Raw genomic sequence first — 6000 nt, forward strand, 5'->3', positions numbered from 1 at the left:
AGATCTTCCAGGCCAAGAGGGTTTTGTGATTAAGGGCATCTAGCAAACTCCAGGCTAACCATGGTTAAGCGGGACTTGCTCTCGGTTGTCTGAGAACGTGTAAAATGATAATGCGCCCTCTCTCTCACTGATCCGGGACTGAGATGTGCCTCAGTTTCCAAATTCATCTGGTCTGAGGATTTGTAAGGATCTGGGTGACAAGAGAGTGAGAATAGGGAACCTGTTGTTTATTTTACTTATTTTTTAACTCACAGGCCAGTTTTATAACCAAGTCTTGACTGCAGATCTTTTCACTGAAAAGGTTTGATACACAGGCAGGTTTTCAGAAAATACTTTGACATCCTGGTGGCTTTTTATTTTAATTTTAAGATAATATGTCATTTCACAGAATTTAGCAAGAAGGTAAGAACCACAAATGGCTACCACCATTGCTGTGCATTCATTTGTTCTTTTGCATATCTGTAGGATTTTTATGCGGTTTCGATCATAATGAAGATAACGCTTTTGTATCTGTCTGTTATTGAGCATATGTCTGCATTGCTACTTATTTTTCAGTACTAAAACTTTTAAACACAAATTTAACCACTCCTCTCATTGGACATTTTAGGCTCCTTTCACTGTCCCTTTGCTAGAAAATTGTGATGAATAGTTTCCTGCTTAAATTACGTTTTGGTATCTGAAGTATTGCTTACCAACAGTACATATCCAAGTGTAAATACAAGTGGTCATGGTTCGTGTTGCCACACTGCTTTCTTAGCGGGTTATCCCAACATAGGTACCAGTTTTACCACTGCCTTTGCAGCATTTGGGCATTTTTATTCATTCATTTTTAACTCATTTGATAAGTATAAAATGTTCCTTGCCTTATTTAGTGTATCTTTGGTAATTAGTGAAGTAGCATGTAGATTTAAATAAAAATACAGAACACGTAAGTAAAAATTAGCTGTTATAGCAGATTCTCTCTACGTCAGCCTCATCCCAAGACTTGCATCAGCAGGTGCAGAAAAAGATCAGGAGCATATATATTTAGTGTGACTCATCAATCGAGTTGTAGACTCCAGGAGAATCTCCTTGCTTCAGGAACCCATGCTGCCTTTGAGACTTACTAAATATCTAGCTCATCAAGTCAAGTTCACTGAAAATCGAATTACTTCTTAGAAAGTCAGCCAGTCTTAGGATTCCATTCTTGGTGAGAGAAAGTAAAAGGAAGTAGATCTGTAACCTTCCAGTAAACGCTGATGGTGTTACTGGTAGTGATTTAATACATCAGATCATCTTTTAACATTTATGATCCTTTTTTTTAGAATGAATGAACCAACCCAGGCAATTTGAACTACTTTCCCCCCCTTCATTTTCTTGTCCTGAGAATAGTAGCATGTTAGGCAGGCATTTACAAGGTTATCGACTCCTCTTCCCAGGGAGAAGCTTTCCTGACTTAGCTCCTTGGGCCATGTTCCGACTCAGAATATGACCCTGGGGAGTAATTGGAGGTTCAGAGCATCCTGGCCCATTGCCCTTCCTCACAGAGACCTTGACGGTGGAACTGAGCCCGCTCTTCTGCAGTCCTTTTTCAGTTGCTAGTGATGAGAAGAGAATTTCTTAGTTCTATTCATGAGGTTCCTGGACTTTCCTAGTAAGAGGGAAAGGCTGCATCTTTCTAGAATGACTTCCGGGGAAGCTCCAGAATCAGTGGTGTGATGGACAGAATCTCTGTAATTACCGTAGAGTTTTCCAAAGGGTCTATTTTGCAGCATTATGCCTGATCTGGTTCTTAAGTTCTGGGTTGCTGTGTCAGACATTACTTTAATAGTAATTTATTGAACACCTTCTATATCCTAGATACTTTGCTAGGGACTAGGGACATAGCAAGAAGCAGGACATTTCCTTATTTATAAAGCTAGTTTAACATTACCCAGATTATATAAAATTAATATCTGTGGGCAAAAACAGGCATTTGTAAATAGCCGTTGGGACAGAAGCACTAGACTTGCCTAGCGCTTGACTAGTGGGGACTTCACCTACGTTGTCAGGTTTGATGGTTCTAAAACCCTGGGAACAAAATCATCCCAGCTTTCTTTCTCCTAACTCTGGCAACAGGAGCCAGCAAAAGAGCCAGCTCTCATACCCCAAGTCACTTCTGGAAAGGACTCAAGCCAACTGCAACCACGCACTAAATGAGAGTAGATTTATTGTGTGAGGATGAGGCTGGCACAGTAAGAGACAGGTGCTTTACCATCAACCTTGACAACATATGTGAAGGTTCCTGGCAATTTAATAGTATACAAATCGCTGTTATTAGAAATATACTCTCGGGGCATTCTCTGCTGCACAAGAAGTGCAGATAAATGCAGGAATGAAAACTCTAGTGTACGTAAAAGTTCCCAAGTAAATAGAACCCTTTTTCACACTGATGATAGAGACAAAACTTACCCATGTTAGAAAATAAATAATTTAGTATATCTTATTTTAAGGGTTTTGACTTTTTTTTTTTTTTTTTTTTCCTTTTCCTTTTTAGGGCCGCACCCGCGGCATAGGAGATTCCCAAGCTAGGGGTGGAATCGGAGCTACTGCCGCCGGCCACAGCCACAGCCACGCCAGATCCTTAACCCACTGAGCGAGGCCGGGAATCGAACCTGCATCCTCATGGATCCTGGTCGGGTTCGTTAACTGCTGAGCCATGACAGGAACTCCCTGGTTTTGACTAATTAAGGGCCAAGTCTGTGTGGCTCTGAGCTGAACCCATGGGGGATTCTGTATTTATGTAATTCACCAAAAATACAATATTAGTTCCTTTGGTTTGGTTTGGTTTTCTTTGTAGAACTTAGATGTTAAACTTTTTCTCACTAAAATTTCCATTCTTGGTGTGGAAATGAGAAAACCTCTATGTAACCCCCCCTCCCCCCCCCCCCCAGCACACCCCAGGCAGTGGTAGAAATAGTTTGTGAAACAATAGGGCCCTGGGGCAGGAGCCCCATGGTGGCGCCCTTTATTCAGTTGTTCAACTAAATTTCTTGAAGGCTTCTTAAGAGGAAAGCACTAAAATGATTTCCAGTCCTGAAATTCCCTGGTGGCTCAGCAAGTTAAGGATCTGGCATCGTCACTGCTGAGACGTGGGTTCAGTCCCTGGCCTAGGAACTTCTGCATGCCGCCAGTGCAGCCAAAAAGTGAAAATAGAATGACTTCCACTTCTATTGTGGGGACCCCCCCTTAGGGTTTCTCACATTATCCTCTGTTGTAAAATGGTGAATATCTTTTATCATGGAATATGTGTATCATACAGGCGTGTAGGACTCTGGCCTTTGAGGGGGAGGGGAAATACTCATCATCATTGTGTGTTACACTTTCAAAATGGCTGTGGCCGATGGATTGTTGATTTAATACGTAGGTTAGAGACAGTATGAACGTTGCCACGTCTAGGTGAGACGGTGTCTGTTTCTGCATAAGATGAAAGCATGAAAATAGTTGTGGTCTCTTAAGGCAGTAAATCTTAAGTTGTATAGGAAGAGAACCTTGGGACCAGGATGGAAAATCTGAAACATCTGTCCCTAGTCATTGGTTACCCTCCAGTGGATTTTCATCATGAGGGATCTTGTGGAGTTCTCTGCTGTGATTTCCTGTGCTTGTTTTTTGATGCAGAGTTTGCTAAATTCTACATACAGATTCGCTTACCATGAAGCAGATGCTAGCCTTCTTTTTCAATATACTTTTTTTCATCTTTCTAAAAAATTCTCATTCAGGTGAAATTCACATAACAAAATTAACCATTTTAAAGTCAGTAATGCAGTGGCACTTAGTATATTCACAACGTGGTATGACCACCATCCCTATCTAGTTCCAAAACAGTTTCATCACCCCAAAAGAAAACCCTATACCACTTCAGTAGTCACTCCCATTCCTCCTCTTCTTCCAGCACCTGGAAACCACTAATCGGCTTCCTATCTCTGGATTTACCTAGACTAGATATTTCATTTAAAGAGAATCATACAGCATGTGACATTTTGTGTCTGGCTTCTTTCACCTAACATAACGTTTCTGAGCTCTATCCATGTTGTAACGTGTTGGGACTTCATCCCTTTTTATGGCCAAGTAATAGTTCAGTGAAGAGATACGCTGCAATGTATTTATCCAATTATCCACTCATGGACATTTGGGTTGCTTCTTTCAATATACTTTTAAAGTTTATTTTCATTAGCTAAATAGGTCTTACGTTTGGCCTAAATCTGCACCCTTTGGCTCCCTCATTGGTTCTAGTTCAGCTCGATGGCACTACACCAAGCTAGGCTGATCCCTTCCTCTGGTTCTGCCTGTTTTTGAAAACCTTTTAGATAGTTGAAGGTAGTTGTCTTCCCAAGCTCTCCCCTGCTAGGCCAAGTATCCCCAGATCTTCGACCATTTCTCTAGTGCTTTCCTTTCAGTATGATGATCTTAGCCCACACTTGGTGTCCTGATAAAATGAGGAGCCCTAAACTGCATGCAGCACTTGGAAAGCTCTCATTTGCGCTTGTGTGGAGCAGAATACACCTGCCACTGCCAACTTTTCTAGGTAGTAAATGTCTCTGAAGTCTTTTTAGGGTTGCATTAACTTTCTTGGTATCCATATTCACAGCATTGATGCGTTTTTTGAGTGTTCCGTGTACTCAAACACATAATAATTTCTTTGCCCATACAATTCCTAAGCCATGCCCTACCAGGTTTTTTGAAATCCAAGTGGTTTATTTTTATCTAAGGTAAGACTCCATTAGCAGTGTATTAGTTTCCTAGGGCTGCTGTAATGAAGTACCTCAAACTGTGTGGCTTAAAACAACAGAAATTTACTGTTTCACGGTTCTGGAGGTAGCTTAGAAGTCTGATGGTAGGGCAGCCTCCCTTGGAAACCTGTAGGGGAGAGTCATTCTTTGCCTTTTCTAGCTTCTGGTAATCCTTGCTGTTGTTTTGCCCGTAAATGCATTGCTGCAGTCTCTGCTGCCATGGTCCCATGGCCATCTTCTCCCAGTGCGTCCTAGTCCAATATGACTGATAGCCTTATAAGAAGAAGAAAAGAGACACTGGGAGAAGATGACCATGTGTTTCTCAGGGTAGTGAATTATGTGTCTGTTCTGTTTAACCCACTGTTAAGTCGTAGGCTATAAGACAGAGAAAAGGCTGAAGAGTCAGAAGGATGCCTTCCCAGCCACGTCAGTTCTTTGAGCAGCCTTCCCAGAACTTCTACCCAACACTCCTTACATTTCATGGGCCGGAAATTAGTAACATGGAGATAAGAGCTTATTTTGTTACCCAAAAAAAAAAAAAAAAAAAAAAAGTAGACTGGGTACTGGGAGCCAACCAGTTCTTTCCTCGGTAGAGACCTTCCAGTGAACCCTGTGAAATCTCCCCTTGCTGTGCTCAGCCCATCACCGTCCCACGATGGATATTTTGGATCCTGGTTCTGTTGTGCGCCCAGCCTTTTGGCTTCTACAGATCTAATGCTGTGATTAGCCTTCCCTCTTTTGTCTTCTCCAAAATATCGATTAAAATGTTGAAGTGCATTTCTGCCCATTCCAGCGGCTAGATGCCTTCTTCCAAGTGGACTTGACTCTGCTCCATTCTAATGAGCACCCTCTGTGAAGCATTGTCCTATTGGTTGCTAGTTATCTCTGCTTCTAGGTTATTATTCTCTGTGAGGGGGTTCTCCCAAGGAGAAAACCACAACATTGCTGATCAGACGCTGATGGTCTCCTGGTTTCATAACTATTTTGGCCCCTGAAATGAGAAATCATGGGGTCTGTCTCCTTCCATAATCTTGCATTCTAAGCATATTTCAGTATGTGCTTGCATTTACTCATTTTACCCTCAGAAGCCACTTGCTTTTCTTTTCTTTTTTTTTTTTTCCCTAATATGGTTTTGGTAATTGGACAGGAGAGTGTGTGTATGACTCCATGTAATGACCCTGGCCAAAGAGTCTTGACCAAGGGGAGGGAGTGATGAGACAGGGCCATAGTAACAAATGGAATGTGATGTGAT

At 41.8% G+C, this 6000-nt stretch overlaps 1 protein-coding gene across 4 annotated transcripts in view; it reads left to right on the top strand.

The window, feature by feature from the left end:
• The window catches only part of POLA1 (DNA polymerase alpha 1, catalytic subunit), a 303907-nt gene that overhangs the window by 200964 nt on the left and 96943 nt on the right, over positions 1 to 6000 (top strand). The window lies entirely within an intron of this gene.

This window comes from Sus scrofa, chromosome X (genome assembly GCF_054392235.1).
Source record: "Sus scrofa isolate SSC_HxYL_T2T_F1_AM1 chromosome X, Sscrofa_HxYL_maternal_Yorkshire_Landrace_v2.0, whole genome shotgun sequence".
NCBI lineage: Eukaryota > Metazoa > Chordata > Mammalia > Artiodactyla > Suidae > Sus > Sus scrofa.